This window comes from Apus apus, chromosome 4, assembly GCF_020740795.1.
Source record: "Apus apus isolate bApuApu2 chromosome 4, bApuApu2.pri.cur, whole genome shotgun sequence".
NCBI lineage: Eukaryota > Metazoa > Chordata > Aves > Apodiformes > Apodidae > Apus > Apus apus.
In genome coordinates, this window is record NC_067285.1 from 10,354,111 (window position 1) to 10,377,645 (window position 23,535).

At 39.6% G+C, this 23,535-nt stretch overlaps 1 protein-coding gene across 4 annotated transcripts in view; it reads right to left on the reverse strand.

Annotated features, from left to right (window-relative positions):
- SHOC2 (SHOC2 leucine rich repeat scaffold protein) overlaps positions 1–23,535 on the reverse strand; it is a 66,571-nt gene that overhangs the window by 42,804 nt on the left and 232 nt on the right. The window contains exon 2 of one of the 4 annotated variants that reach the window (XM_051618499.1): positions 21,103–21,313. The exons of 2 other annotated variants lie outside the window; for them this stretch is intronic. The gene's annotated coding sequence lies outside the window, so the exon portion shown is untranslated. Of the gene's footprint in view, positions 1–21,102; positions 21,314–23,472; positions 23,495–23,535 lie in introns of those variants that run through there. One more of the 4 variants, XM_051618501.1, reaches the window with a different exon arrangement.

The following is a 23,535-nucleotide window of genomic DNA, read 5'->3' on the forward strand; positions in this document are numbered from 1 at the left end:
AAAAAGGCAATGCTGGGGGAAGAGCATTGAAGAAAATGCCTCAACTGGAACAGCTCCACCTCTCCAGAGTCTTGAGACCACCTCTAAGGCACCAGCAACTGCCCTTTCCCCTGCCTGCTCAGCAGGGCTGGGATCCCCAACAGCAGAAGGCTCCCTGGAATGACTTTCTAGGCTGTCCTGCAAATCCACTATGATGCTCTTATAATGCAGAGGCAGGAGCTAAACAAGCATATGAAACTCATCCTATTTCTAGTATTCTGTGACACTTGAGATTGCAACCTATCTTAAATGATATTAATGTATTTGCATGCAATATAAATGAGAATACATATTTAGTGCTGCATGCTTTCCATTAGCAGGACTAAAATCTTGCCATTTCATATATTAATGACCTAGTCTTGAGACAAAACTCAACTGGGCAACTACACTCAGAACTCATCAATCCTACCAACATGTAGACAAATGAAATAGTCAACTTCACAGAACAAGCTCTACAGAACTTTTCTACCTAGATCATTCAAGCTGATGGGATTACTCACATCAAGTTCAGTATGTATGTAAACTTTTGGAGGACACGAGCATAATTACATATAGTACAGAGGAAGCTGAATATGTTTCAAAAGGTTAATCATATTTTTCAGGCCCTTTGGTTAAAGGACAAGAGTCACCATCAATTTTAAACTACAGTCAAACAAGCATTCATTGTATGTCAAAAAGAGAGGTTCTTTTGGAGATATTTTTAGCAAAAGGAAATTCAGTGAAATTAGCCGGTACTGCCAACTACTTCCATTTTCCAATGCTGTTCAAACTGACCTCCTGTCAATATTAATTGACATTATAACATGTAACTATTATGTGCTGAAAAACTTGGAAAACTGAGCAAGACCCTAGGTTGGCACAGCATATGAGGGAAAATAAAAACTCAGACAAGCTACAGAAAATAGTATCTTCCCTGTTCAGAATACAATTTTTTAAAGTAAAATATGTGTAAATAGCTATAAATAACTAGCATCAGAGTTTTGTTTCATTCCTCCTGATGTCTGGTGAATATAACCCAGAAGTAATTTTTTTTTTCTGTCAACAGTTATTGACAAAATTGCAGAAACACAAATAACTTCAGCCTAAATTGTATCACCTTCTTTAGCTACCTGAAAAATAACACGTTGATCATGTGTATTTTACTGATTTTTTAATACCTACAAATAACTGAAAAGAAATTTCTCTCAACAATAGAACCCAAAACAGTTATGCAACAAAGTTTTTATAAAAACCTCGGTAGGGTAGGAACAATCATGTCTGCAGCTCTCGGAATAATAATAAACTAATCACCTGCAACTTGATACTGTAAATACCGATGCTACCTCATCACTATCTAACACAATATAAAGCTTGAGATAAAGGATTTCACCAAACTGTTATTCAAAGAAGGCTGTAAAACACTTCAATGTCTCCTACCCACTACTGAAAAGCACATTTACTACCCCTCCAGAAAACATTCCCTGCCAATATTACTTCACAGTAAAAACTCCCATCCAATTACATTTTTTAATTTTTATTTTATATGAACAAACTTTTGAGCAGTTTTCATGTAGCTCTCTAAGGAAATGTCCCATCAGGCAACTAGCACCAGGGCTGCATGGGTGCTAGGGCGACAAAATGCCAAGTGCCCGGGGCCAGCCAGCAGGAATGGCCAAAGCCCACCTTGCTGACAGCACCAAAGTCCCACTCTAAGACTCACTGCTCCTGCCCCAGTGTGGTGCGACCCCTCCAGAAAAAGCCATCCCTGCACAACTTACTCTCAGCAGTTCCTCAGTTCTCAGAGGACGTGTTATGCGTCTTCTGACTTGAGAATATATATGCAAGTTTCCTATATATTCACAGAGGTGGTTTGAAGAAGAAATAATGAATTGAAATATTCCACCACTGCTGAAATATTTCCCTCTCAAGTGATGAGGCTGAAGCAAATCAACTGCGGTCTTTTCTGCCAAAGGAACAGCACTGTGGCACATCATCTTACAAAACAGTAACTTTAGAGCTCCACTTAAACACTTACTGGTTTTCTGTTCTGTATTTCAACAGACAAAATAGGTACTCTAAATCACAAACATTTCTAATATTCTAAGCATGTGTATCTAAGGCATAATTTTCACTAAAGCCTAATATATTACACTAAAATGAAACAATTTTACTTCTTTTGTAAGGTAGCAGGAAACCTGCAGGCCTGCATTTGAAAAGAAAATTCTTTGCTATGTGTAAAATTTTATATAATGCCCTGTGTTTGTACTAAACTTAAGCCAAAGGGCACACACCACGCCTAGGGCGTTTTAACCTGAATAACAGAAGAGAATCATTCAGAATATTAAATAAACCAAAGAAATAAGGAATCAGCTCATACTTGAGACTCCAGAATATGCAGACAATGATTCCACAACATAATAAAAAGAAAACATTTTGAGATTGCAATTCTGATCTAGGAAATTCTGATTAGTCAGACCCTAAGCAGTCTTTAACAACAAGGCAGAGTTCAAATGCTATCTAGTAACTGCAGCAACACCTGTTCACAAACAACAAACAGAAAAAATCCACCTTCTTAAAAGTAGTTAACTTTTACTTAAATACCATGAGCTATATCAAAAGCATTTCATATTCCACCACACTAGAAACACAAATACATCAATAAGCAATGGATGAAATCCAAAGTTTAGCCCAAGCAGCTACAACTTTCCATTCTCAATACCACATATGCAAAAATAAGACAGTCACTACTTTCATTTCAAAACCCAAATAGCTTAAGCCAAGGAGTCACATACAAACAAAGCACATTCTCTCCTACAATTTACTATCTTCAAACATCTGACCTACAGGGCTTTCATCTGCATAAGTGCATTTGAGCTTCTGCCACTGCAGCCACCACAGACCAGCTGTGAGCAAACTGCTGAACCAGTCACCAGGCGGTTGCAGAGCTCTTCTCAACACAAAACCTCGTTCAGACGTACGGAGACAGCACGGGAACAGCCAGCCATTGCATCGCCATAGATCAATCCATTACCTAATCTTGACAAAAGCAGTTAAAATGAAGTCCTAAAATATGCCAGACAGACACTTCTCTTTGGGAAGAAATCTCCTTTATTCCAGGGTACAGGATGGTTGACGCCAGCAGGATAATACTGTGAAGGCTCTTAGTGCCAGCTGTGATGGCTGGCTTGTTCAGAGAAGGCTGACTATTAAATTTGTCTTGATCTTGTAAATCAACAGCCAGCCGATGGTAGTTTACAGGCTGACAATCTAGCCTGATTTCAGTATATCTGGATGTGACCCTACTTTGCCCCCTAATCTCCTCTCTCACTGAGGGAGCAGCTTGTTGCCTTCCTGCACGCACAGCCCGAGCCTGTGCAGCTGGGTCAGCGAGGAGGCCTGGACCCTGACAGCCCGCTAAGCCCCTTAGGATATCTTCATTTGCCACAGGACCGCAGCCAAGACCATTCCCTGCCTGCTTACTGCTTCCAGGGCTGCAGAACAGCTGAGCACAACCCAGTCTCACATTTGAGCAACATCTGGAGGTCAAGGGAATCAAACAGCAGACCAAGAGGACAACTGAGGGCTTGCTGGGACTTTACTTATGGTTTCTTAAATTTGCAGACACATCTGTAACTGTAGGCACGTAATTACAAACCTAGATGCAATTAAAGCTGAAGTTACTATAAATAAGAAAATCAGTTTCAAAAGGTATTTGGAGATTGATCCCTGGGCACTTGCAGAACAAGACATATCTCCCAGGACATCCCATCCCAGCTTCCAACAGGACCATGCCCTTCCACAGCAAACACACAGGCACGCGGAAGTTACTGCCCGTTTCTAAGCTTTCAAATCCATCTTTTCATTCACTGCTCACCAGATTTGCTGCTCTCTGGAATTACTTCATTGCACTAAATGCCAGGTCACATACCAAAGTCCAGATCTATCATGACAAAAAGGCTCCACTCTAGCAGACAGAAAGTCACCTATGCCTTAAGTTCCTAGGGGGTAGAAACAATCTTTTGTGCCCTGCCTTTGAACTCATAGCAAGTACAAAAATATACATGCTGTGATTCATTCCATGCACACCAACATTATTTTATGAAGATTTTTTGCCTTTACAGGGGAAAAAAAACACAACACTTTTTTTGGCCAAGTGATAAAATATCATTTCATGTTTTTGTAGAAACAGACTGTAAAAGCAAGTACAAAGAATTCTGCTAACTCTATGTGGCAGCTTATTATAATATGCAAAAAGGTACTTTCTGCGTGTGTGGTCCCCCAGCATGTACCTTTTGGGCTGCATGTCCCTGTTTCCATGGTAACTCATCGTATCAGCAGGCTGTGTAATCCTGCATAATACATGAAATTTGAAAATCATAACTTGCTAGATTAAACAAATTTTCCAGTCTTAGTACAGGTCTAAATAACTAGATATGCCTAAAAAAAAAGGTTATTCTAAATGGACATACTAGTCGAAGAAAATCCAGTTCTCATTTTTGTGACCACACAAATTCTGCATCTATAGTGGCATACAACCTTCCCCCAGAGCAAGTACTCCCAATCTACCCAATATCCTCCTTTGAACAAGGATCATCCTGCTGTAGCAAAAACCTACTTTCCACTATAAAATACTTCACTTTTGCCACCATGCAGCGTGCAGGCACTACCATTCAGATCCCTCAACAATTCCTATAAACAAAGAAAGCAGCCTGCCACACATGGCTTTGTTACAAATTTGATAGAAAATGGCATTGATCCTACCCCAAGGTGATGATGCAAACTTTAAACCAGCATCAAAATAATTTTCTCTGTTCCTTTGAGCAATAAAAATAACATATCAAAACCAACCAAACAGGAGACAAAACCAAGAATGATAGGCAGGAGAAAAAGTAAACACACAAGACAACAACAAAGCATTATATACAAAGTATCTATTATTCATCAACAACTTACTTTATGTTGATCCTACAGAAATTGGGACAAACCATATCTTAAATCCCATCTCAGCCAAATAAAACATCGCTCTATTACTACCTACGGTAGCATCCTACCCTGGCTTCTACCAGCAATGCAGAATCATCTAGCAACAAAGCAAAAATATTGTTGATTGTGGCATTTCTTTGTTTCTTTGTCTCTGAATTTGATGCAATAAATTTGCTTGTCTTCTTCAACATGCTTTTATGCAATAATTATGACTATTTTGCAAAGTTGAGTGCTCGATGACTCTCAGTCCCTTGAATTTTCTGACCATAATTAGTGGCTGCATAAGTCATAAGATCCCTTTGCAGAGGTTTACTATGCTAGGAAAAAAGCCTACTTGAAAATCATCTTAAAATGTGCTTTTAACGCAATTTTGAACATGAAAAGGAGCAATGGCCTTTTACTTTCTATGTTCTACCAGAAAAAGCCAGAATAACTACATATGGCAGCTTGTCAGTGCACAATATCAGGCCCTTGTTTAATTTTTTTTCTAGCTAAGATTATTTGCACTTCTTGATCTTCAGCGAAGATGAGAAAAGCTTGGATGTATTTGTTTTATTGAACACCTCTTTGAACAAAACTAATGTACAAAATTGACATATGCAATAACATTTACTTTCCAACTAACAGAAGTGAGTTGGGAAGGTACACAAGTCTCTGGTAAAGTTAAAAAAAAATATCTATTTGCCCACAAGTTTACAATTCTAAATGTCCTCAACCTTTAGAAGCCATTAACACATTTTGCATTTAACTTTCTCCCAGAAGATAAATATCTCCTTGAACAAATCAGCACTCTTCACAGCAAAAAGATAATAACCATAAATGGAATAAAATTTGCTCAAATTTAAGTGTACGTTTCAGCTTCATTAAACTAAATTAAATAAAAATAAAATTTATTCTAAAACTGCACAAAGATCACTTGGAGTTGTTTTCTTTGGGATGGCATATTTTTCCAAGAGTTTACATTACATGTTTAAAAACTACAGGAAAACAAAACAAATTTAGAATACTCTAAATGAAAAAGATCTACACATTCTTCCCCCATTTCTGCTTAACCAACATTTTTCCAGTGAGGTTTTTTGATTGTTTTGGTCATCTGACCCTTTCAGATAAATGTATTTTACCCACCAAAAGTGAACTGCTTCAGGACAAGTTAGAATATAGATAGAATGAGACTACAAAGAAACTGCTACGTTTCACATAACTATACCTTCAGTTCATCAAACATGATGTTTGAACATGATGTGAGGGACCACCTCTGCCTTGCAAGTATTCTTATTTAGATGAAGAACAACAAACTGCCAAAGAGAACTGGTATTTTTTCCTGCAGGAGATGTGTCCACTCTGGCTAGATTCTCATTATTAACCATTACATGTATTTTTAAGGTTAACTGCATTCTGTCTACCCAGGGCTTCCCTGCAGTTTAAACTGGATTTTGCATTATCTCCTCCCTGTCCTTACCCTCTTGGTGAAACAGCCTTCATGTTCCACCAGACAGACCATTAAGCATGGCTGCTTGAAACGATGCTCAGCCACAGCTGAAGAAGCCAAAGCAACTTAGAAATACTTGGTAAATAACTTTGTAAATAACTTTCATATTTTGTAAATAACTTTGTAAATGAACACTGACTCTGTAACAACTATGGCATTTTTGTTTTAGATTAGGGACTTGAAATCTATCAAGACGTCTGGTGCCACAGTGAATTTCACCACATATTCACTCCAGGCCATTTTGAAACCTCGAATAAGAAAACTGCAAGGAATTCCCCTGGAAACAAAGAGCCGAGTATTTCATAAACTCTAAGCCTGTTTCACCTCCTCGACTCCTACACACCAGCTTCTTTTGATATAGGCATTCCCACAGAGCAAGTCAAATGCACAGTGGCTGAACAGGCCTTTCCTATCTAGCTGAGACACCCTCCTACCACCCTCCCCACCTTCCACGGGGCCACAGCAGCCACACCAAGGAGAAAAGCTCCTGCCTGGAGCACAGACAAGCTGAAATATGGGGAAGGGAGAAACAAGCAGGAGCTGGAACAAGAACAGGGATGAGAGGCTGACAAGCATGGGTGGAGGGCAAGAAACAACTGGTAAGAAACTCCCCGTAAGAGAATATCACAGATATAAAAATACTGAGACTGTGATCAGTCAATAAACACCACTTCTGCTCCTACACACTGCATGGAGAAGGAGTTTTAAAGAAGGCAAAGTATATAGTAATTGGAGGTTTATTAAACACATTTGGATGAGCATGGTCAAATAAAGCACTAGAAGCCTCATTATTCATACCAGTCTAATTTTGAGTGCTTGATATTGCAAACTTAGTTTTCATAACTTGAGTATTTTTATTTAGTTTTCACATGTGGGGTTATTTTTCCCCCCAACCAATATTTAATGCATTAGCATTACAAAAAAAACAAGGATGACAACATTTTAATTTATTTCAAGTTCATCCACATTCTTACAGAGTCTAATGATGATCCCAGAGATTTCTTTCCCAGGACAGAAGATAAAGCTAAAACAAACATGGGAGAGAAAGCAAGTTCTGTTCACCTTCCTATGAAGAACCACCTAAAGTCCAGACCTCCCGTAAATCCTCCTCATGCTCTTTCCTGCTGTTGAGGAGGTTTAGCCACCACCTCATCTTAAGCTCCAATCTGACACCCCAAAGACTCCAAATGGCACTGAATACTGTTCTGTTTTATAAGGAGCCTGATTAAAAGATTATTTCACATATACTAACAATTCTGGAAAAGACATGATAAATTGGGTATCTTCACAGGAACAAGATGTTTTCCTTCAAAAGAAAAAAGAAAAAAAAGAAAAAAAAGAAAACCACTGTGATCCTTCCAAGCAGAGTCTTCAAAATCTGTTCAGATGAGGCATCTTTTTTTCTTTTTTCTAAAAAAACAAAAGGTCTTCAATGACATTTCTACTAGAAATAGTGAAAAACATGATTTCTGCTTGCCAAAACCCAAATGGATTATATACTCTTTAGCATGCATGAAGGCCTTGCAGATTGTAAAAGTAGAAAGCAGCAGCAACGTTAATCTGAAAAAAGTAATGGAAAAATTTAGACACAAACTGAATTAAACAACACTGTACAAATATAATGCAATAATAAGCTTTTTACCTTGCCTTTTTCTAATGAATAACATAATGGAAATCTGAAAAATATTATGAAAAAGTAGACTATCTTAAAACTACATGAAAGTTCCAATCACTGCCCTAGCAAAATTACAAAAAAAAACAACACTGTATTGCATGTCTACTTATAAAGAATGACATTCTTGCACCTTATTGCCCTTCATTTGAGACCAAAAAAAAAGTCATTTATAAATGTCTAAGTAACTCAGCACAGAATCACCTGATCTGTTTATGAATATTTAAAAGTTACTGTAAGACAAATTACTAAGAAAAATGCAACCTTTACAGGCACAGCCCAGGCACAACATAGTGCCTCACCAGACCTGCCCATCTCCAGATACTTGTACCTTGCAAAATCTGTGTTAAACAAACAGACCAGAGGATTGCACTAGATGGTGGCAGCTGAGAGCAGGTGATTCACTGCATTTGGATTGCCCACATCAGCTCCTGTCTGACTTACAAAGAGGTGAGGGCTGCTCTCAGCTCCTAGCAGCACGTTTCTCTACTGTACCCATTGTGCACCACACAGCTCCCCAGAGTGTCGGAGCCTGGATTCTCCCTTTGATGCACAGGGCAAGAGATGAGTATTTCAACTACCCAAGTGACATTCACATGAGTAGGAGAGGTTGAAGTAATCCAGATTAAAAGATAATAAGCCCCTTTCAAAACAAGTGTAATCCAAAAAGCATTAGACATCTGCAGAAAGCACTCAGAAAAGGTCTACAGATGCACTGACTAGAGGGACTGATCAAATTTTAGCATGACAATCTGCTCCAGAACAATATGTTCAAAATCAAGGCACTGTATTTATATACAAACACTATGAGGATACAAGGAGAATATCTAAGAAAGTGAGAAAAGAGCCCCTGAACAGAAGGAAAGAGAAGAAACTGAAACACTGGATAAGTACCTGAACCTGTAAAAATACATAAATAAAAATTAGTTTAACAAGGAAGTTCATTAATTTTAACATATACTTGTTACATATTTATTCCTTTTTTACTCAACCATTTCCAAAATAGTGGGAAAGAAATAAAAGAAAATGACACTTGCAAGGAAAACAGAAAGGACCAGAAAAGCAGAGCGAGCACAGGTACAGGTAGAAGACAGACAAAAACAACCAGCATTTACCTAAAGTGCTGGGTACAGGCTGCAAAGAAGTGTTAAGTATGACAACATACAGAAATAATAACCAGAGAGCAGGAGAAGATAGACAAGCAGGACAACGGAAACAACGATGTAAGCAGCAGGACCTAAATTGGTCTGTCCCCTGCAACAGGGTGTGGACAACACCATCTCAGCATATGCCCCCTTTGCAGCAAGACACAACATGCCAGTGCTGTATTCCTCCATCCAGTTCCAAGCCTTTCTCCATCCCTCCCCTTGCTGCAAGGCAAGAAACAGACAAATTACATCAAGTCTTTTATTCCTATGTGAGGCTGAAGGATTAACATACGTCTGATGAAACCTTCTCCACCCTACCAGCCCCCAGCTCCTGTGATTCTTGGCCATAAGGTTGTGCAAATGGGCATAGCTTCTCTCCCACATTTCTTCTGCTTCCTCCCATTCAGAAGGTGGAAAAGAAGCTGCAATCTGAAGAGCTGAGTATCACTTGTCTGTATCACACAAATCCCTACCAACCCAAAAGCTTCCTTGATTCCTACACAGACATTGAGTAACATAACTTGTTTGACAATTGTCAGGATTGGGTTAATATTAAAGTATAATTAAAAGCTAGAAACATGTTTTAAATTTCCTTTTTTTTTTTAAAGATGCACATGAAATCACTTTATACTTAGCATCCTATGAGGATCAAATTCAGGCATGCTGCAAATAAGAAAAATTTAATTTAAAATTATTCTTGCTTGGTTGTGAGGACTAGCAGTTGGGAGCATGATTGAAAGGTTTTAATCACAGCCTCTGACATACTGTCATGCACTGTCCTCTAACTCCTAAATTCCTCATGACAGATCTGTGCAGAGAATACTATTTCATTGTTCACTTCTCTCACAACCAACCTGTAGCTTATTTTACAGAGCAAGTAACACTACTACTAAATCCAGGCCAGCTGACCCCTGCCATAATTAGGCTTGTTACTGGAGGCTGTATTCAGCATACTTGATCTGATGCTGATACATGCAGCACCATGTCTTTCCTACTTCTACTCTCTGTTAATAAACTAATTTTAATTCAAGAGCTTTTCATCTCTCCCCAGAAGAATGTGATACCTTCAATGGATGCTTTTGTGGGTCAATTTCCTCTTTAATATTTACAATCACACTACAATCATGCAGGAATCTGATAGAAAATTACCAATCCGCCCCCATTGAAGCTTTGGCCATCATTCTAGTATGTCCAGGAAGCTGGATGAGGCAAGCTCAAAGTGGTACCTAAGAAAAAGTTCAGTGCTTTAAGTATTTGTTGCCCCAATAGCCCTTCCACCCCTCCTTCAGAATCAGGAACCAAATCATCGCCCTGCAAGGCAATTCAGGCCTGCGGACTGGTACCAAATCATGCTGCCCTGCCTGCTCCAACATATTTGTCTTTGCATACACAACATATAAAGCTGCTAATGGAGATACACAAGCTTAAACACTAAATAGAAACAAAAAATCTCTACAAGGCAACAGAACTTACCGACATCCACCACTTAGTAGATTACATTTTTCCATGTGATTAAGAGCAAGACAAAGAAATCCAGGATATCCATTAAAATTACTTCAGTAGAAATGAAACCAAGAAACCATCAGTTTCAAAACTAAGCTTAAAAGGATTGGGGTTTCATTGAAGAACACGCCTTACGGAGCTCATGTGACTATAAATCAGAATTTGGGTATCTGCACATGGCACCACAAATACAGTATTTGTCTGGGAGAGACCAAAAAAACCAAGAAGGAAATAGATGTTTCGCTTTCCTCAATACATTAGATCAGAAAAAAAATATCCTAACATCTATGAAAAAGAAAAGCACCAGTTCATTATGGTTTGATCTCTTTCTGAATTTGGAATTTAGTTCTCAAATATCAGCAACCAACTTAAATTCTACTACAAATTCAGTATACTGTAAAATTGGAATTGTTACAGACCTCTTGGGCAAAGGAAGATCCCAACAGGCTGCACCTGTTTAGGCTTCCCCTCTATGATCAGAAATAATTGCAAATAGTAATTGCATTTTAGCACTGCTTTTGGGATCTGTATTCATACACCAATAAACAATAAACAGTTCAGAACTAGGGAGCAACACTCAAAAAAACCAACCAAACAAAAAAAGCAGACAAAACAGAAACCAACCAGCAACTTAATCGGAAGTGAAATCAGATTATTTTTCACAAAATCATTATTTCATGTAGTGCTAAAGTAAAATGAGAATGTAAAAGCTTGCTATTTCAGCTACACGACACAGTGCTTTTATCTCTTACAAGAATATTCAAAAACTTGCACATGTCCGTCCTTGCACTCAAAAAATAAGCATAAAGCCAATAGAGGACACCTGCATCTTTCCACTACAGAAACTACAGCAGGAAGACCAGCTGTTCACCATAGGTATCTGAAGAAAAACATTGAAGTTTGAGACTAGCGTAAGAAAATACAATCAAAACCCCACAAGAAGCAGGGTTTTTTGAGCCATTAAAATCTGTGCTTTCACTGAAACGTAGCTATTAAGAACCTAGCAACTAAAATGTCTTCTTAGGAGAACTAACACAAACACTTCAAGAAGAAGCAGAAGCTACAGCCATACCCCAACAGGAACTCAGCATCTCCTGGATTTTCCTTTTAAATAGTTTTTCAAACACTTGAATCAACAGAACGCTGCTTAGCTTAAGGAATACATCAAGCACAAAGAAAATAATTGCCCTAAACACAAGGAGAAAAAAAAATAAAATCAGGTATTTCTAGAGAGCAAGACCATTACAGTGAGTATGCTTAAGTCTTGAAGTCTAATTTAAAATACATATAAAATGAGAAAACAACAAATCAAAATTGAGCTGAAAAAAATACCATCCATTTCAGCTGAAATTTTATCATCAGGAGCTCTCAATTTGTTACTTATTCTTTCTAAATATCATTTCAAATATTAAAAACTTGCATAAAAGCCACATTACTTCTTCAAGAACCATGACATGCCAGAGGTACCAAAATAGAGCTGGGAGTGATCTGCAAGTTAATTTGGTGAAAATATATACATATATATATATATATATATATATATATATATATTAAATGGCACAATTACAGGAGTGTCAGTATATCAGAACACCTCATACTGAAAAGTGAACCTTACAGGCACATGAAAAGCTTGACTTAAAAGCAGCAAATTCTTTGCACTGGCTAATTAGTCTGCTCTATGATCACATGTTGAAGCTCTCATATCAGAAAAATCTGTTTCACTTTGCCACTGCTTTTTAGGCTAGGATATTTATTTCCATTAGGCTGCAAGAGCTAGGAAGTGCTAAAAGCTGCATATTAATAATAATCAAAACCAAATAGTACTCTCAAATGTAAAGTGCCCACCGACACATCAGATGAAGAAAAAGGACCATACAACCAGTCTCCCCCGTCTCACTGATAACACAACTTACAATACTTGCTAGCTGATTAATTACAAGTTTTGGCAGGAAGGAAAATCAGAATCCAAATTAATCCTAAGTGATTAATTAATCCCGAAAAGTGGTCAAAAACTGGGCAAAATGTAACATTTCCAGCTTAAAGTCTATTCTATTAATCAAGTTCTGCCCATTTACTTTTGGTAACTGAAAAGCAGCACATTTGTGCTGGATGAATATATACACACACCTGCAGTACATATAGCAGAGCCATCAAAGTACAACCCCACAAATGTAAACTTGTTAACAAGTTCCTTAGTCTCTCATTTAGTTCACAAACCAAGTTATAGAACACTGAATTTTTATAACATCATAATTAGATAGCCCCTGCTGTCACCCACCTCACCCTCCACTGCTTGATCAAGTTGCTTAGAAAGGAAAGAAAACTTATTGATAGGGAGACAAGGACCTGAGCAGTCATTTTACACTCTGTGCTTCAACAGAACCTGAATTTCAGTCCATGAGTTTTTACAGCCACACACAAGCCATGCAGAACTCTTTCTGCAGATCATAATCCTTTGCCCATTGTCTCCAAACATGGCAAGTCATGGCTTTGTCATTGAAAAAGTACAAGAGAAAAGTTCAAACCATTATTAGATTCCTATTTAGAAAAAGCATTCAGTAACAATCAGGAGCATTTTGCAAACAGCACTCTCATACAAGGCTTCCATGGTCCCTCCCTCTACTTCTGATGGAAAACTTCACATCTCTAGATAGATTCACAGAGTAATTCAATAATGACATGGCCAGCATACCCACCACTTGGCAGGATAACTCATGTTACCCTGAAATAAGGGAACACAGACAAGCACTTGAAATGAGTAACTTTCATGCTCTACACACCATTTTACATTGCCTTAGCTTGTTTCTGTGCCACAAAGTAAGAAATTTAAGGCAAAGAATACAGAAACTTATTCTGAAGCATTTCTTTCTGTTAGAACTCTGTGTGGTGTATTTTTGCTGTTAACTAAGGGGCTTCATAGACAAAGGAGGACAGAAAATGACACTGTAATAGTACAAAATGACAGGAAAAATTAGTAAATGCAGCTTTAAAGTTTATCTTAAATATTTTTGAAAGACAGCCAACAAGCTGACCCAAAGCATCAACAGTGTGCAAACTGTGAAAGTGTTCCTGCTAACACAAAGCAGGTTTAAGCAGTTTCAGTAGACAATGGAAGTCACAGGAGTGAAAGCTTGTGACAAATACAGATTTCTTGTTCCAAGACTTTGTATGTTGAGAATAACGCTTAAACATGTGCTTGAAGAGACTGAAGATGTATGTCTGTGGTTTATATACACCATTAGCTTTGAAACTAAGATGAGAGCAGCCTTTAGTATCAATAATACAGAAGATCATTAAAGAAACGAGAGGTCACATACAGACTACATTCCACTTCAGGATCCTTTCAGGCATCACAACTGCTTGTTATCGTGCCACACGTTCGAAGACCTAACACACTCTGTGTGACTTTCATTACACACACAAGAATCACAGCAGTCACAGTTTTGTACCCATTTGCCTTGCTTCATCTTTCGTTTGTCTTGAAGGAGTGAAGAGTTTGGGGTCAGGATCCACCTCAGGTCTGTATGCTGGTGAGGCTGGCAAAGGTCACCGAGCCAGGTGGGCTCCCCAAGGCACGTGCTGGAGCTGGGCTACAGCTCCCCAACTCACAGCAAGGAAGGCAAAGCAATCCCTTTGCCATTGCTGCTGTTAGAAATCTTCCCTGTCATTTCTGTGCCTTAATTTCTCTGCACTAATGCAAAAGGGATAGCGCATATCATGTAAAAAGGTCAGAAAGTTAATTCAAAGCTATAAAAGGCTACAAGGGATTTTGATACCATAGCAGTAAGTTTAGAAATTACTTTGATTTTTTTTTGAACCAGAACACTTCACCAAAAGCAAACTGTACATCTGGAGAGATGCAAGCAGCTGCTCCAGAAGATAAAAACTAGTTCCTTATTCTCCTCTCTTTCCCTTTTATTTTTACACAACTCGATTTCAAGAAAACCGTTTAGGTTTTCATTCCCACAGGAGGGCAAGAGCATGCAATGCTGTTGCCGATGCCTTCTAAGAGAGAGCAGAACAAACAGTGGGAGCTGGAACGTAGAAAGAGCCGAGTCAGAGACCTGGAGCGTGATGAAAATTCAGCCGTAGCAGTGGAGTTAACTGCTTGTTAATGAAGGCGTGTGCATCCCATCTGCTGGCTACAGAAGAGCTGGAATGGTTTCAAAAACATTCCAAGACAGACATACCATCAAATATATGATGTGAACGTGTGATCCATACACAAAAGTCTACCCCACTGATTTCAGCAGGAGTGAGTATAGATACAGACACACAGGCACTAAGGCTGCGGGATACGAACCGTGTCCTTGTCACACATTAACTGTCACTGCCTGTTGAGAATAGAAATCCTTCCCGTGTAATTTGTTTATTCATTAATTCTGATTTCAGGAGAAATTTCTGGCTTGCACCCAACAGCTAATTGGTTCAATAAACAGCATCTCGGCTTAGAAGAAGAAGAAAACACAACACTGTGAGAGCACAGAATTGAAACCTCGATGTCTGTTTGGGTCTGACTTAGGGCTTCTCAAAAGAACTGGATTACAATGGAGCCAGTTTTAAAAGACAAGACAGTATACAGTTTAAATGCAATAAATAATTAACAATATTTCTTATCGGAAGAGATAAGAGAAATTACTACTGTAAAAATGTGCCTAATGATGACCTAAACCACAAAAAATAAATTTACAGATGAAGTAATGGAAAAAAAATCCAGGTGGTGGTATTTATTATGTCAATTACAACTCATGGCTTTAGTATTTAAACTTTTGTTTCCTTCCTAACTAGGCCTGCCACACACAATATGCTATCAAGAAAGCTGCCAAACAATTGTTTGAATATTCCAAAAAGCAACTGTGTAGCCAACCATGAAAAATAAATAGGATAACCTGAAATATGCCATCATCTGCATACTGTGCAAGAGTTTAAAAGTGTTAGAGACTTATCAGAAGAAATTTTGCTGTCCAAAGACAAGTTCCCAGATATCTTAATTCATATTATTTGCTAACATAAATTTCTCTTTTCATGAAAATAAATAATCTAGAATCTTCAATTCAACATAGCTCTTTCAACTGCCAGTGTTATACAAATACTTTATGTTTTGCAACACCGTACAACAGCCATTCATCCTTACAATCTATTAGAAAAGTGATTGTCACAGATTTAGTATGCTCACATTTGAACTGAGGCTTCATTTAACCCATCCATCCCTTCAATAAGAAGACTGTGCAAATCACTCCAAATTATTCATATTTTATAGGATTTTTATTGGCTTTAAACCCTTTGATTGTACCATCATTTCCCTACAAGAAACATTTTTTAAAAGTCATGCACTCTAAGTGCTATGTCAGAAGCAACAATAAAATGGGTTTTCATGGGAAATCCATCCTTCATATTCTGCTATAATCAGCATTTTGCAGAACTACGTAGATGGATTCTCTGGGTAGCCCTTCACTTCCTTGTTTAGGAGGTCACTGTTTTTGCACCATTTCTTTTTATAAAGATCTATTTTTGACTGCTGTGGACTTTTGTTTACGTATCAAGCCACTTGATGCCTCCAGGAGCCATATAGTTTGCTAGTGAAGTAATTTTCTCTCTGCTACACATAGTGACTCCATGTAACTAAATGCTTCTGAACAGGACTTGGCATTTACGGAAATCCGAAGACGACTCCTCTCTGCGGTCATCCCTGAGAATTAAAAGAAACACACAGTTCTGCTTTTCTGCAGTGGCTGACTCAAGGAGGAGGGGGAAGGGGAATATAAAGGAGCACAAAACTCTACCATCATAATTTCAGAAATACAACAGTTCATCTAACGAAGAGGATAAGGATTACTCAGTTATTTCCTTGCCTCGGACAGCTGAGGGTTGATGGGGCAGGAGGAGGGTTGAGTTGAGGGGGAGGCACTAAAAGATGATAGGAATGGTTTTTATTTTTCTTTTTAATGAGGATGGAATAAACTCCATCATTTTCCTGGATTAGGTATAAAGGAAAAACAAGACTGAAGCTCAAAACCTGAGCCTTTCCACAGCACAAAGCACTTTAGTCAGCACCTGCAGTTGCATTATATGTATAGTTTTAGTCAATTCTCTACGAATTTACGAGGACTTTGGCTGCTGTGCTATGCAAGATTTAAGTTACAGTAACATACTAAATTGCTTTCTTTTGTTTAAAAAAAAAAAAAATAATAAATCCATGCAACAGTTAAAACAGTAACAAAGAGTACTTTTATGCTTTCAGTATTTTGACATGTGAGCATTTCCTCCCAGGACCATTATCACTAGAAGTGATTAATGCTGAGTATTACAAAACAGATTATAACCTAACTTTCAGCATAAAAAATATACAACAGTGGGAAATCATATTATACAGAAGACTGGACAGTTAATGCACTACAATTACACAGGTTACCACCACTGTCAGTCACAGGAGAGCAGCCTCAAAGCAGAGAGCAAAATCTCCTATTTGCCAAGATTTAGATGACTGGGACACTGAGAAGAAAAAGGAAAACAGACAAGTCAAACTCCTCATGCATGATCATTGCTTGCACCTCAGCTACGAATAAATACTCTGGTCTTTTTTGCTGCCAGTCAGCTATTTCTTCACACAAGTAATAAATATGTTTATTTTTCCTCCCAGTCACAACACAACATGACAGCCCAATGGATCGTTCTGACCATTCAAACTGACACAAACCACCTCTTCAGTTTCTGATTTAATACTGATTCCTATTACGATGGAAACCCCAAAAGCATAGACGTAAATACAACAGCAAATCCTAAAGACATTTTGCCATATTCTCTGAGGTATTAAACCAACATTATCTGTACTTTCAAATGGATAATTAAAATCTATGTACACATAAAGTATAAATATAATACAGCTTAAGATTCTCAGGTGTCAGGGTTTCAAGATTATTTTTTGTTCTTTCACTTAACGTTGTTTAACCTTGTATTTCCGTGTCCATCACTATAAATACTGATTACAAACACAAGTTTTTGACAGAAGTATTAAAAACATTGTATTAGAGTAATGCATGTTGTTTGCAACACTATGCAGAACACTTCATATATAAGTGAAATATCAATCTTTACCTAGAACTTCTAAGTAAATTTATGGTTTCTTGCATTACTATCAATTCGTTTCAGAAAACTGTTTTCATAATGTTAGTACCAACACAATCATTCATCATATCATTAACCTGAACAACTACCACTTCAATATGTGTAAAAAAGTGAGAGTGACAAGCTACCAACACCAGATAGACCAAACAAAAACGAACATGTGATTTAAACAAGCATTTCTCACTGCAGTTTTCACAAACTAAACTGTGTAAAACAGAGTGAACCCTAGGATTACAAATAAGGCAAAATTTATAAATAATAGTTTAATATATTACCCTTCCCAAAATTTGACACTATACATATTAATTACAAGGCTGTAGCTAGAAGAAATTAATCCAAAGCTTTAAAATATGGCATTCTATGATGATTTAAATAGTCTCTCTGCATCTACTAATCACTAAGAGTCATGTAAGTGATACTAATCACTGTTCTGTTTTACAACTTTGTAAAGCAAACTTTTGACAGATGATGGCAATCTGCCACCCTTTCCCAAAAAGAATGTCTGCTTTCAGTCACATCACTGCATCAACACTTTCAAGGGAAATTCGGGGTACTTCTGGTTAGTCGTAAGCTATCTAATGCTTCAACACCAAAACAATGGTGGCACAATATTTTGCATTCCTTATGCATAAAATATTCCCACAGACTTCTCTAGGATTTCTGGAAATAAATGCAAAACCATGTCTCAAGCAAACATGTTTTGCAACCCCAAATATAGTGGGTTTAGAAATAGTTGGTGAAAAGCTGCTCAAGCTTTATTTTTTTTTTTTCCCTCTAAGTGCCTGTACAACCTGTGGGCTGAAAGGAGTGGGAGACTAGAACATGGGTAAGTTAAAATTGCACCACCTCACAAACAAGCTACACTATTTAATAAAGATGCACTTCAGAACCCCTCTCCAAAGCAATACCAACCACGAACAAAATCTATGCTACAGAAAGAACCTATTTTAAACGCCAGCAGTCAAAGCAGTGAGAGAGTGAACCGAGATGTGCTGCAATATTTATGCAGCCATTATAATGCAAATGCTTAAGGTATTAGAAAGGCTATTTGCATTGGTGCACAGCCCCTTCAGTCGACGTACAATGCCAACAGAAAGAACAATTAGGATGCATGCATAACAAAAAGCCCCCGACCACAGGGAAAGCAGGTCCACTGAACCAGATACAATATCTACCGACCGGATCATCAGGGCCCCATGAAAATGCTGTCTGCTGGATCACTCCACACATCTTGCTCGTATGTAGAATATGGAGCATTTTAAGATACAGAAGCCCGTAGAGGATTAGTGTGACAATAAGAGCAAGCTACAACCAATTCACTGCAAGCACCAGTCGCATGTTTCTCAAGATGAGCACCGGGGCTGGAGAACAACTCACCTCCCCAGGGCTGCCCCTCTCTGCAAAAACCCAACACCACTCACAGACAAGTAGCAAACTTTCCACTATGCTAAAAAATAAAATTTAAAACAAAACAAACAAACAAAGTAATAATAAAAAAGAAACAGCTACACACTTTCCTGTGGCAAAAAATACTCTCCAGCACTTTTTGTAAAAACAAACAAAACAAAAAAAAGACAAGCAAAATGACGCTCTAATGTACATCCACTCTGAGAGTACAGAATCCCCTTTTTGTAGAAAAAACAAGAAGCAAACTAACATGTTTGAGTCTTTCCTACTTTTTCTTTTTACGTGCTCACCTTAGCAGTAAAACAAGGCTAAAAGAATCAAGAATACAGCCATGCCAGATTGTTTTAAGAAGTTCTCTGACCACACATCCTAGTATTTATCTACACCAATTCACAGCCTCTTAACATATTCTCTCGCTAATCAGCATGTCTACAATTATAGACAGGCTCTGTTCTCTCATGTATTTCTGTTGTAGAGCAATACAGACAAAGCACTTCTTAAACTGCAACGATCTTTAAACAGGCTAAAACTAACTACTTGATAGAAAATTACTTTTTTTAAAGGCCACGATAAACACTGCACAATTTCTGCACAAAGCATACCCATTACCTAGAGACTAAGGATGGAGAAATTCTTAGTAACTACAATTCCCTTTTTACACGGAGACCATTGTTTGCTAGACTGAAAATGCCTTTATCGAACCAAATTTTATGCTGGAGAATGCCCAGATTGGGTAGGTACATTATGTGTCTTTCACAACACAGTCAAACCCAAGCAATGCAGCAAAAAACAAGCAGTTGAAGATCAATGCCCAATACCACAAACATTACCTATTTATTGTACAACCTGTTACATTTTATCCCAGCACAGTTTGTAACATAACTAGTGTATCAAAAAGACTAGACTATGGTAGCCGGTAGAATTTTAATGTGAACAAGGGTCCTTTCTACCTCTTAAAATCTAGTGACAACTGACTGTTTTCAGGTTCATTGCTGTGAACACAAGTTCCCCAGAAGGAGACAAGACAGAAATAACTCCTCTGAAATGCAGTAAAAATAAATACAAGTTATTACAATGGCAGAGGAAAGCAAGCCTCGCTTCAATAAAAAGAGCATCCACAAAGCTGCTGCACACACACACAAAAATAAATAATAAAAAGCAACGAGCCTCGAAGCATTTTGGGTGGGAAATACCACTAGCCAAGCTGAGCAAGAGGGTCGAGAGGGCTGGGCGTGAGTACACGTCACCAGCTATGGGCCAGGATCTGCCATGCAACCAGGCAGAGCACTGAGCCCGCGGAACCCACTCTCCGAGAAGGGCAGGAGGGAGGCAGGATCAGGGCTGGATCAGGGCTGAACCTGCCATCCACCCCAGGAGCTGCAGCGGGCGAGGGGCGAGGCGGGCGCTGCCCTTGCCCCTCTCCACGCGCACAAGTTTTCATCTCTCTTTACACAGAGGGACAACCCGCTGCTAGAGAGAAACCGCTTCTTCTCAGCAGTTTTAGGAACAGCACCCAGATTCTCCACAACAGTATTTTGGAAACATCCGAAAATTTTTAACACACTTTTTACTTCCTTATAATCATACTAAACCTTCCTGAAAGAGAGCTTGGTTATCTGCAGGGCTTCCTCCGCCGTGTCAAGAAGGGATCACAAAACGTGATCCTTCTCGCTCATAACAAAGAGAAGATACTTTTACAGCCTTAATTCAATTAACATGCATGAGCAGCCTGCACACATGCAAACACATAGATCCACCTGTTTCACGAGGGCCGTGCACAGGTCAGCAGCTCCATCTGGTGCGGTGACAAGCCAGGACTGCCACACACATCCCCCTTCAGCAGAAACATTCTTTTCTAGAAAGCCACCGCCAAGTAACAATCAATCCAAGGGTTTCCTAAAAGGCACACGCTCAGCGATCCTCAGAGCAATTAATTTCTGTACATGGGCTAAGAGTGCAGGAAGACAGCTGGAGAAAAAAAAAAAAAAATCATCGTCTGAAGGAATCCCTTCAATCACACAAAATTCCTGGAGAAGAATACACCCGTCGGTGCGATTTAAGTGTCAACATAACAAAGGAACGCCCCTCCCAGCACCTCCTGCCTTACAGAAATGTCATGCTGAAAGGAAGAACTAGACCGGGAACAGCAGCTATTTGCAATCAGCACTGTTTATCGACCCTACCCTTGCCATCGCCCCTAAGAAAAAATGCTGGGGATTGTTTAGCGTTTCTAGAAAGAGTCAAATAGAGGGATGTGGCCAAAGACAGCATCCTCTTTGAGGATTCCTTGTTATTCCTCAAAGGCAGGCTGTGGACACAAGGAGAGCTTTGTCTGGCATCACCTTTCTGTATTACAAGATTTATATATAAAATTAATGTCACCTGATGTGCATGTTTTGCCTCACCACATGTACAGAAATCCTAAAGGCTGACAAACGTTAGCCTAAATGAAAAGGAATCCAGCTTCAAATTACTAACATAATCTCCCATTTTACTCATCCAGAGCAAAGAATTACATAGAAAACCAAAATAGTCAAACCCAAATCATTCCACAGGAATTAAGAGGATAAGAGTGTTACTAAAATTAAAATGTATGCATAGCAGTGTAATAACAAATTCATAGGATAAGTAAATCTTTCCCAAAAACCAGGCTAGGATTATATCAAGATCACCATACAACATATGCCTGAAATATGGCTGTAAATAAGCGGGACTTAATGGGACCACCACCTACTTTAAGCCCTTGATTTTATAAATAGAAGCATCCAATAATGACTAGTGATTTTCAAAACACAGCTGAGAAGGTAAAAAGAAGAAACGAGTAGAAAGTCAAACATGCAAACAAGAAACAACAGAAAAACCAAGACCCTGAAGGTAATTACTAAAACCATCTTCATTTCTATTTTGATAGTTAAAAAAAAAAAATCCAGACCAAGTACTGCAGCAATGATAATACACACAATTAAAACTCCTTGGTCATGAATATTCTGCCTGCAAAATGTCTGCTCGTGTGCAGAACCGACTAAAACATACGTGTCTATAGTCCCACCTCAAATATGCAAGTTAAAAATCACTAGTAGCATTTCAGTACTTTGTAACTGCTTTCTCACTCCTTGCAACTTTTTATTCCTCTCCCTACCTGCTCTCAAAAAAGCCGGTAAAGTCAAGCAGCAGCAGTTTCACTAAACTTCGGTCCTCCTGAATTTCAGTGCAGCTCACGCCCAGTCGTAATTTTAGTCAACAGACACGGCCGTTCACCTTACTTAAGGTTACTGCAGCTTTTTAACCGTTTTCTCGAGAAAGATACGCCCAACTTGGTGAAAACACCTTCTCCAGCCACAAACACAGGCGGGAAGCTGTCACACCGCCCTCTCTGAGGCACCTCTCCGCTTCAGAGACCGGGAAAAATCACCTGGCTAGACAGGAAGGCGACGACTTTTGGAACGAGATGCTGCCTCTCCGGCTCCATCAGAACTACCTCGATAAATACGTGGGGTGAAACAGGAAAAGAGCCTCTCGCCTGCACGGGAGGGTGGGGGACAGCAGTCGTACACACGGAGCAGATGTAATCATTACCCTAAGCGCCGGTAATCATTACCCCGAGCGTCACTGCCGCCACGCACACGCCGAGTCTCTTAAATTTCTCCCTGCCAGCTCTCGGTACCGGGGGCTGGAGGGGAGGAGGAGAGGTGAGGCTGGAAAACCCAGCTTCCTCCTTTCTTTCTTTCTTTTTTTTTTTCGTCTGTGTGTGTGTGTGTGTGTGTTGTGGCGGTGGCTGGTCGCTGCCATCGCCCGCAGGCAGCCCGGAGGAGCGGGGCAGCCCAGCCCAGCCCAGCGGGACCATCGCCGCCCCCGCCCCGCAGCGGGCGAGCGGCCCCCGGCCCGCCCCACCTGCCCGGGGCTCCGCGGCTGCCAGGCGGGGCTGCGCGCCGGGGCACACACACACGCACACACACACACACACACGCACACACGCACACGCACACACACACGCACGCACACTCGCGGTGCCGGCGCGCCGAGCCCGGGCAGGCTGCCCCGCCGAGCCCGGGCAGGCTGCCCCGCCGACCCCCGCCGCCGACCCCGCCCCGGCGCGGCGCGGGCTGCGCCCCCCGCCCCGCAGTTACCTGCCGCCCCGGCCCTCCCCGCCTTTGTGACCGCGGCCTCCCGCCGCCCCGCCTGCCGCCCCC